An 11,063-nucleotide genomic window follows, 5' to 3' on the forward strand; every position below is an offset into this window, starting at 1 on the left:
CGACTCTGCTAGAAAGGGATGGTACGGATTAATATGGAGTACTATGGAGAAAGTGTTTCCCAGCGTGATTTATAAGCATTACCTAACTTCGTCTTGGCAATAGGCCTAGTCCTTTGTTCCAGTGTCTGAATGTGAGCTTATTGCTATTATATTTTAGCATAGTCTTCGGTATTTTGCACATAAATTTAACAGAGCATCATTCAGAATGCCTATAGCACATGATTATTTACATTAATAATGTGTGTGACAACCTGAAAGTGTTTAAGGAACATTATCCTCAGATATTTCACCAATGAGTGTTCACACTGTCAGCTGCCCCTCATTCTGGGATATTCAGGGGAACATAGATTTACCACAGTGATATGGTTCAACCAATGTTGGATTTGTCTCAGGATGGACACTTATGAAAACTGAACCCTTCCAGGATTATATTGGTAATAGAATGACCTGCCACGTTAGAGCGGAGCTTCCTGCCCCACCTTTCCTTTCAGGCAGCCAGTTGGGCTTCTCTGGCCTGCCCTGCTAAATAAAAATGCTCTGGGGGATTTGGAGAAGAGTTGATGTGAATGGGTTTATATATTATCCAAATTGCCTCATTATTACTCATAGTCTGTTGGAAAATTTCCAACCTTTTTCTGCTTGATCCTAGCTACCTAAGGATTTTGGACTGACATCTGCTATCAAAACCCATCTGGAAAGAGCATATTTGAGAATTAAGTTTAATTCAACAAACATTAAGCAGTAATAGTTAATAATAAGGGATTGGTGTGGAGTAGAAAAAAGTTTTCCTGGCTTCAGTAAAAGATGGATTTAGGTTCAAATCCCACTACTATCTGTATGCCTCTGGGCATATTACTCTTAGAGCATTGCTTAGTAATCTATACATAAAATGTCTCCTTACAATGTTGTGAGGAATGATAAAGATGTTTTACACATACAACTTCACTACTAGTAATGTTTCCCATAAATGGCAGCTATTATTAGTTTTGCCTTGATATCCTAAATGATCCTAGAAAAAGAAATGCTCAGAGAAACTGATCAGTTTTTCTCTAGGTGTCACTATCCCATAAGGTTATCATACTGAATAGGGAAAATGGAAATTGCTTCGTAAAGTCATAAATATAAAGTTACTATGGTTGTTTAGAGAAAAGGCACTTGAGATCAAAGAGACACTGAAGCTATACCATACAGGGTGACCGCTCCTTCTTTGTTAGAATATAGGACAAGAAGAGAAGCAAGGCCTTAGCTGAAGGCATAACTGAGATGGACTTTTTTCATACTTCTTAGATTGGTCCATTTTTAATATGTATTAACTATGGCATTTCTAAAAGAAGCTTTGGTGGTGTTTATTTATGTGTACCAGTGTGCCTGTGTGAGTCTACGTGTGTCTGTGTGTGCACATTAAAGATTTTTATTTAGCTGAACAATTTTCATTTTATTGATTCTAAAAAAAAAAAAAGATTAGGACACAGAAAGAAAGAATAAAGGTAGATTTTATTCTTAATAAAATCTTATGTGGATTTTATTATTAAAATCGTATAAGAGTCCAAGAAAATTAACCATGATAACATAAAAATGTACGTGTGTCTGTGTGTGCACATTAAAGATTTTTATTTAGCTGAACAATTTTCATTTTATTGATTCTAAAAAAAAAAAATAGGACACAGAAAGAAAGAATAAAGGTAGATTTTATTCTTAATATCTTACTTATAAGAGTCCAAGAAAATTAACCATGATAACATAAAAATGAAGTGAAAAATATTTTTATATAACTATCTGGATGTATTTACACATTATACCCAAGATGTACAAGGCTTAGAAAATTGTTCACATTAATATAGAGTAATTCATTGTATTCTTTATCTCTGAATAATGATTAACTTTTTTAAAAGATGTATTTCTTTACTAATCTGGAAAAACCCCACACTCATTTGGAGGGCATGTATTCTCAGTAGTAGTAGTCGTGTTAGTTGCTCAGTCGTACCCAACTCTGCGACCCCATGGACTGCAGCCCACCAGGCTCCTCTGTTCTTGGGATTTTCCAGGCAAGGATACTGGAGTGGGTTGCCATTTCCTTCTCCAGGGGATCTTCCCTGACCCACGGATCCAACCTGGGTGTGCCGCACTGCAGGCAGATTCTTTACTGACTGAGCTACGAGGGAAGCCCCCATATTCTCAGTAGACTGTCTTAATTAAAATTCCAGCATTGGAATTGGCTGTAGCAACACAGGGGATGTGACAAGATGGTGAATAGATTACCTGGATAATTTGATCAGTAAAGATGGATGATGTATGTATGTAACTCAGTCCCCTGAATTTTGTGGTTTTATTTGCCTGCCTTGCCCAGGTAATTACATCAAATTGCCACATCACTTGGCTGTGCAGACGTGGCAAAGATTTTAGCTTATGCTCAGCCAGTTGAGAAAGCCTGACTTGCATAATTGTTATTCTGCCTTTGAAACATCTATCTATGAATGTTTAACTGAATAATTTGCCTGAACTTGCTTTTTGGAGTTTCTGATGTGGGTTGATATGTGCCATCCATGACTACGGCACTTTACAAGCCTACTGAGAAATAGACTGACTTAAAGTCTATTTCATAAAGTTCTTCCTGTCTCCCTCTCTCTCTTCTCCCATGTTTCCTCCCTTTATTTTTATTTTCTTCCAGTTCTTTTTCATAAAATTATACAATGTTAGGATTTTGTGGCATGGAGTATTCATAACTATGTTTCTCAAGCTTAATTAATTCCCATACTATATTCACGGATTTTACATATTTTGTTATTTAATTAAAAAATAGATTATTTTAAAAAATCTTAAGTATTCCGTCTTTTAGATTCATTTTTTAAAACTATATTCAAGAATCATAGTTTTTTAAAAAATTATGTTTTAATTTATTTATTTGGTTGCACGGGGTCTTAGTTGAGTCACACGGGATCTTTAGTTATGGCATGTGAACTCTTAGTTGCCATATGTGGGAGCTAGTTCCTTGACCAGGGACTAAACCTGGGTCCCCTGTGTTGGGAGTGTGGTCTTAGCTGCCACTGGACCACCAGGGAAGTCCCTAGAATCATAGATTTAGCATGCTGATTAGTTCACTGATTTTTCTAACAAACCATAAAAGAAATGTATTACAGATAAAGAAAGTTTATAGCTATACCACCTAAAATTATGCCACTTAGCTTTAGGAAACACTGTTCTAGTCCAACTTCAAATGAGAAAGCTGAATTCCAGAGAATTAGTGTTTTCTAGAGGCACACATGACTGAGCGACTTCCCTTTCACTTTTCACTTTCCTGCATTGGAGAAGGACATGGCAACCCACTCCAGTGTTCTTGCCTGGAGAATCCCAGGGACGGGGGAGCCTGGTGGGCTGCCGTCTCTGGGGTTGCACAGTCGGACACGACTAAAGTGACTTAGCAGCAGTAGCAGCAGCAGAGGCACATAGCCAGTTAAGAGCAGAGGTAATAGGTGAAACCATGCTTTTGGACTGTTAAATTCAGTCCTCTTCTACTATACCTACACTGACTTACTATGTTAGTTACGTCAAGGCAAGGGCTATTCTTAGGCTATCAAGGGACCACAGATGCTTCCAAACAGTGGTCTTCAAAAAGAGTACTCAGTTAGGGGTTTACAGAGACCTGTCCAGGACACAGATAGAGCCAAGGATATTTTCAGAGCCATACCTTTCCTGTGAATTCTTCACCAAGGGTCTGTGGATCTATATTTATTTTTGCCCTTTTGCAACCTTACAAGAGAAAGTCATATTTTTCATTCACTGCATGGCCCTAGAGTGAAAACATTTTAGCAGTGATACCAGACAAGGGATACTTGAAAATACTAACTATGCTAATACAGGAGTAAAAGAGTGAAAAGAATTTCATGTCTGGGTAACAAATCACAGACAGTCTCTAGTTCTTTGCTCTCCACAAAGCAAATAAGTAAATAAATAAATTTTCAGCTGATAGGTCTTTAAAAATAATTTTTTATGATATACCAGTATATAAATTTTTACATAAAAGCTGTTTGAAAGTCAAGATTTAAGTGTCATAACTATAATTAAGTGTCCTTCCATCCCCATCTACAAATAAGGATTTTTAACACTAACCTCAATTAAAATGACAAACAAGAACAGGATTAATACTAAAGCCCTGCTGCTGCTGCTGCTGCTGCTAAGTTGTTTCAGTCGTGTCCGACTCTGTGCGACCCCAGAGATGGCAGCCCACCAGGCTCCCCCATCCCTGGGATTCTCCAGGCAAGAACACTGGAGTGGGCTGCCATTTCCTTCTCCAATGCATGAAAGTGAAAAGTGAAAGTGAAGTCTCTGGGTCGTGTCCGACTCCTCGCGACCCCATGGACTGCAGCCCACCAGGCTCCTCCGTCCATGGGATTTTCTAGGCAAGAGTACTAAACCCCTAACTCATTCTAATAGTAAGTAGTATTCATATTCAGATCCGTGTGGGAAAATTCTGACTGATCCATTTCATTGAGAAATACACATACAAAAAAGAGGTATTTTTAAAATATTACTTTTTATTATTTTTAATTTCTTTACCAATCTTTTAACACAATTATATTAAACATAACTCAATAATACAATTTTTTGCTAATCATGGATTCTTCATGGTGGCTCAAATTGTAAAGAATCTGTCTACAATGTAGGAGACCTGGATTCAACACCTGGGTCAGGAAGATCCCCTGGAAAATTCAGGAGAAATTTTTTTTAACGTTTAGCACTTAAGAAATTTTTTAAAAGTCACTTTAGCTTACAATTTTGCTGTGACAAAGTATAATAGCCTTTAACAGAGATTTTTAAGAATAAAATTACGTTGACTTTTCTGTGAAGACTGACGGAAGGCTGAGTTGGTAACAGTCACCATCACTGGAGAATGTACTTGTTAGAAGATGCACTGGTGGGCAGACCAAGGCCTGGACCGACTGGAGGGAACAGCCAGCTCCTGCCTTGACCTCATGACATCTGTGTCTTTACCACTTTCCTTACCATCATCACTGCTAGAGAAAAACTTTCTCCCTTGCTTCCCTGTTTAGGATTTACTCACATTGTCACTTTCAGGAACAAGTGCACTAAGCATAATAAGGAAATAAATATATTACTTTCTTATTTAAAAAAGAATAAAATTATGTTACATAAATAAGATTGTATGAAATTAGAATAAAATCTGATAAGGAAGGGAAATGGAAAAACAAGTTCAAAAAAATAAAAGGAAAAATTTTAATTTCCAGTTATTAAATAAGAGCTTATTTTTTTTTTTAAGAGCTTATTTTTGAACTGGTATTCTTTTAGATGGATGACAATAGGGGATTAAATCACTTTAGCATTTATATTCCTTAGGATGCAGTTTAAAATTTTGTAACAATTTTACTTTTAAAAGGGAATATTTAAAGTAAGTTGGAAATTATTTAATTTGTACTTACATTTTGGACAAATTTCAGATGTTACTTTAAAGTTTTGCAAGGAGTTATATTGATTTTCAAATCCCTTGAGGGAGTATATAAACAGGAAGTTGAACACTGTTACTTTCAGAGCTAGAATTGGTTTTCTAGCTATAGAGTCCTCCATGGAGAATCCTCACCTCGACTAGTTTCCCTGGAAAGAAAACGGTACCCATCTAAAAGAGCACACTGTCTTCTGGATGCTGCCAGTATTCTGGGGTGGACTTTCAGATATCCAGGTCCCAGGTGAGCCTGGATACTTTGTGGTATTTGTGCCTGTCAGACAAACATCTACGGGAAAGTCCAAAACCTCATAGGGGAAGTTGTACTGGTTTTAAAGAAATCTTCTTTAGCCCCCTATACCACCATAGGATATAGCTTCTGTATTTACTAGATAAAATAAAATGATTCATTTTTACGTTCTTATAAAAGTTGGAAAAATCCAAAACAGGTAACAAGACTAGAAAACATTTGAATAGGAAAAACAGCAGCAAACATTTAAAATGTATGCATTGACATAAAACAAATGTGCACTTTTAAAGTGATATATAACCATGATGCTGTTCTGTTATTAAAATTTTGAAGTTTGAGTACTGAAGTTCACACTAAAGCTGTCTTTAAAGAGAGTTAATTCAGATCATAACTCCTTACTTTAGTAATGTATATATCTAGTTCTTCTATCTCAGAGAAATGCAAATTATTTATGCTTGATTCCAGCAGCATCATATTTTGTGTCACCAAAAGCTTTTACTTAAAGGATATACTTGAAGTTTTCTTCAATTTTTTTCCCCTAATTTTTATGCTTTTGTTTCAAGAAATAAAAAAAAAGAAGATAGGCAAAATTTCCCCTTACATTTAAAATGATTGAACTAAAATAATTTAAAAAATATAAAAATCCCTAAAAACTATCTTGATCAAACTAATAATTTTCTGATCAAGCCTTCATAAAAACATTTCAACACAATTGTATGATAGAGGCTGCTTTTGGGTTTAGCTTCAGAGCGTTATGAAATATAGATTTCATTCTGTTCTATTAACTCTTGATTGTATTAAAAAATGACTGACCTTTTTCCCCAAGAGGACTTATCTTCATTTTGGAAGAAACAAAACAAAAAATAATGAGATCTAACACTCCATGAACACATTTACACAGAGCACTTCTACAGAGCTTAGAGTCTAGAAATAAATCCAATATCAATTCCAACATACTCTATTGAAATTTCCTTTTTCCTCAGGAATCACAATTTTGCCTTATGCTGCTAATATTCCACTCCAGAATGTTGCAAAGAAGCCATGGAAACTATTATCATTAGAAGAAAAATATTAGGGAAAAAATACTTGCATTAAAAAAAAATTGCTACTCTGCTAGACTTCTGGGAGATTTATTATAAACACCATATTGCTTGGAAAGTCAGAAACTTGTAGATCTTCCAAGCAATTAGGAGAAGACATCATTCTTAAGTATTAATTGCTTTTTCAAATTGAAATAAGTTTTCAAATAATGTTTATAAAGAAAATTGCCAGACAACTCCCAGTTGTTTTACTTATAGTACTTACTCTGATGAGTTTTTAAATAACTGAATTCAACATTTTTATTGGCATCACAAATATAAAATAACCCAAGATATGCTCTGACCTAGTTTGAAAAAATATACCAAGATTCATTCAAAAAATATAATAAGATGACTTGATTTAGAAGGTGAACAAGTAGAATTACGTATTTTAGAGTCAGTCTTAGGGTAGGTGCCGGATGGTATTCAGGTCATTTGCTTAAGAGAAAGGCAAAGATGAGTTACTCCTTGCCTTTTTATTAAAAATCATGCAGTGTTTCATTCTTTATTCAGTGTTTAGTGTATTTAGCTGTGATATTTACAGTAACCTTATTACAAGTTGATTAAGGTTTAATCACAGCTGACTAAGCAAGTGGGCATGAAAGATGGAGAGAATAAGTCATAATTATTACTCCCTTGTGTGTATCTTTATAATATTCAAGGATTTAGAGACTCAAATACATCCTTTACAGCTAATTTTACCTTACTTTTTCCATGGAAGGTAAAATAATTTGGGGCATATAGGGAAACTGAAAGTGCAGAAAATAGTTATATAATAGTATCAGGTGTTATCTAGTACTCAGTTAAGTTTTTCATACTGGTTAAGAAAGCAGTGTTCCCCAAATACATCGGGGAGCGCTAATATTTCACACATACTTCTCAGGACCTGAGTCCGCCCAGAGCTCGAAGTTTTAGTCTGAGGTAAAAGCCCCTGTCCCAAGTGAATGGGGAAGAAAGGCAAGAAAGCTATGCCTGACCTGTCCCCCTCTCCCCATCCAACCAGAACAAAAGCGGCTCGTTCTCTTTGCAGCCCTCTGCAGTTTTCTCCCTTTCTGCGAGTTTAGGCAAGCCAGGTCTTTAGCGCCTGGTTTGGCAGGCTGTGGGACCGGAGAATTTACAAATTAAGCTCTTATTCTTTGCAATGGGATACTATCTTTGAATGTGAATAGGAATTAGTTGTATCATTTGAATGTTTTTAAGATGTAAACTGAGTATCTGCTTAAAATTGGATTTAAGCATCATTAACAACAACCTACAATCTTTAGCCTACTTGGTGCAAGGAAAAAAAAAAGAAGTACTTCCTCTTTACACTGTGAAGTATCATGTTAGATTGCCAACACTTTTAAGTAAAATACCCAAATACGTGGTGTTTTGTTTTGTTCTGTTTCGAATATAATAAAATAATGCTTTTAAACATTGCTTACCTTCACCGTATAGGAGTAATGGAAGCGTGAACCTTAGATACATTCTGGGGATTTGATAAAATGTATGAGAACGATTAGATGTGAAGCTCCCAGCCGAAAAACTTAACAGCTCCGACAGTTTTCTGCTGGGTCATTTGATTGCTCCAAAATCCTAATAGAGGATTTATAAATAATGGACAAAGGGGAAAAAGAAAAATGCCATCTTTCATAAAACAATAGCAACTCACCCTAAGATTTTTATTGGTTTAGGGACACAAGCAATACAACTTAGAAAACCAAGACTCAACTAGTAATAAAGAGAAAATCCAGCTTCTTTGAAAACCTAACTCAGAGACTGACAAAAAGTTTATTTTTTATTTATAAAAATGAAGCCTACCTTCCCCTTTTCTTTGATCACATTTGTGTAGAACAGTATAATTGTCACATTGGTTTCTCATGTTAGAAATAGAAATGACGATAGGAATCATGATATCTAGGAAATGTTCATGTAAGAATTTTCCCCAAAAGTGGTTGCCTCCCAAGTTCAGTTAGTTTTATGTTCAACATTATGTTTAGAAGCATATTTCAGTGTAGAAAGAAAACCATCCATTTGCCTATAATGTTGTTGCTCTTGGTTACTTCTCATTGGAAATGAGTATTATACCTGGTTCCTTCTTTCTGGCTTTTATTCCATTTTCCCAGCCAGTAATCATGTGGGAAATATTTGGACAAGTCTTTCAGTCATTGGACAATGCTTTCAGTCAAAACATAAAGCACTTTGAAAAGTGGAATAAAATAAGACAATCATTTCTAAAAGCTTTATTATTTTTCAGTTTAAAAATAATGAGTCAGATTTGAAACCTCATGATGACCAAGTTTTTAATCTGATAATTTTAATAATTGATGTGCTGATTGTTGCATTGTGTAACTTATATTTTTATTTTTAAAGATCTTTTCCACAAAGTATGGAGAGAATGAATATGTAGCATTTGTATTGCTGTTTTGGTTCTAAATCTGAAGTCGCATCTTCTTATAACTTTGGATTTCGACATTCATTCCTTTTGTAATTTTGGAAGATAACACCATGTTAGAAGGAAAATTGTGCCAGAAGCTAAAGCACATTGTGTATTTCTATTACTCCTCTCTTACAGCCTTCATGTCCCTATGCATGCAAAATGAGAGCCTGCTAAAGACCAAAGAGACATCAGAAAGCCTCTGCTAGCACTCCTTCCCTTTACTCATGAACAGACTGAAGCTCAAGGAGCCAGCATGGTTTCGTACAAGGGCTTGAATTTTGAAATCAGGCTTGAATTCTGCAATCAGGCTTGAATTCTGTCTTAGTAACCGTGTAAACTTGGATAAGTTACTTAAACTTTCTGAGGCTTGGTGTTGTCTTTTGTGGAATGGGGATGATAACGCTTAGCTGCTAGGCATGCCTTGAAGAATTTAATTAAAATTATGTATTTGAATGTCTGATAAACAGGACACACTTAGTACTTCTTAGTCCTCCTCAGTTTTTCAGGTAGTAAAGTGAGTTAGGAACAGGAACCTGCTCTAGATCTTGAGCACATCAGACTTCTATGTTATACTATTTCTACCACAACTGCTGGTGAGTCCTCCCAAATCTCTAGCTTCTGGAAATGAAATCCCTCTATCTCTTGCCTGTTTTGACCATTTGCGTTTTCTCTCAGTCTCCTTTAAATTGCCCAGGAAAAGCAGCAGATCAATTCTTCTTATGGTAGATGCTGAATACTATGCATGGTCATTCTACCTTATTCTCCAAGAACTAGTGCCAAACTTATTTCTTCAGAATCAGTGAACCTTCTCTAAGGCTTTTTTTAAAAGTTCAATGCATGGAGTGATAATTTTCAGAGAAACAGGAAAGCAGAAGATAAGTGGCAGACCAGAGAGTCCACACATGAGAAAAAGGTTTTCAACAAGTCATCAGTCAGTAACTCAAAGGAGAGTCCGGACATCCTAGTATACCACAGTAGACTGTGAAGTGTATGACAAGAAATGCATTACTAATGAAGTGCCAATGTTTACAAAGATCTTATTTCTACTTTCTTATAAATTACATAAGATTTAAAATTATCTAACAGCATCACTTCTACTTAATTCCATTCTACTAAGTTTTCTTTGAAAGAGAGATAGGCTGGCTAGAAAATAAAGCTGTCGGGCTTGGTATCTGGCATGGTAAATAGCTTGCCTTAATTATGTTGAAGCCTATGAGAAATCTTATTGATACACTAAACAGAGTTGTAAATAAATGATATGTAAATATATGGCTCTGGACGATGGAGTTTGATTATTTGGTGGTAAGGCAGTACTGGTGGAAAGACAGGTGGGCCAGCACACTTGTCTTATTTGCTAAGAGAAAATATATTGTCATGCATCTGACTCATATTCTCATTCTTCCTTGTACTATACCGCAAACACAGGTGTATTAACATTGAGATAAGGCATGGTGAGACAAAACACATCCTTTTTAACTTTATCTTCCTGACCAAAAAGAGCAGATAGAAGCCTGACTGATGGCGTTGTTGTTGTTTAGTTGCTAAGTTATGCCCTACTCTTTGCGACCCCATGAACTGCAGCACGCCAGGCTTCCCTGTCCTTCACTATCTCCCTGAGTTTGCTCAAACTCATGTCCATTAAGTCAATAATGCTATCTAGCCATCTCATCCTCTGCTGTCCCCTTCTCCTCTTGCCCTCAGTCTTTCCCAGCATCAGGAATTCTAGGCATTTGGACCAAAACCAAACACAGGTGAGATGGATCAGGGAAATTCTTTGACAGGTAAAAGAAACTGCCCCACACTGATTACAGGAGACGTTAATCTGAATTTCATTAAATATTTCTCATTCAGTTGGGTGGA

Source organism: Bubalus bubalis, chromosome 3, assembly GCF_019923935.1.
Source record: "Bubalus bubalis isolate 160015118507 breed Murrah chromosome 3, NDDB_SH_1, whole genome shotgun sequence".
Classification (NCBI taxonomy): domain Eukaryota; kingdom Metazoa; phylum Chordata; class Mammalia; order Artiodactyla; family Bovidae; genus Bubalus; species Bubalus bubalis.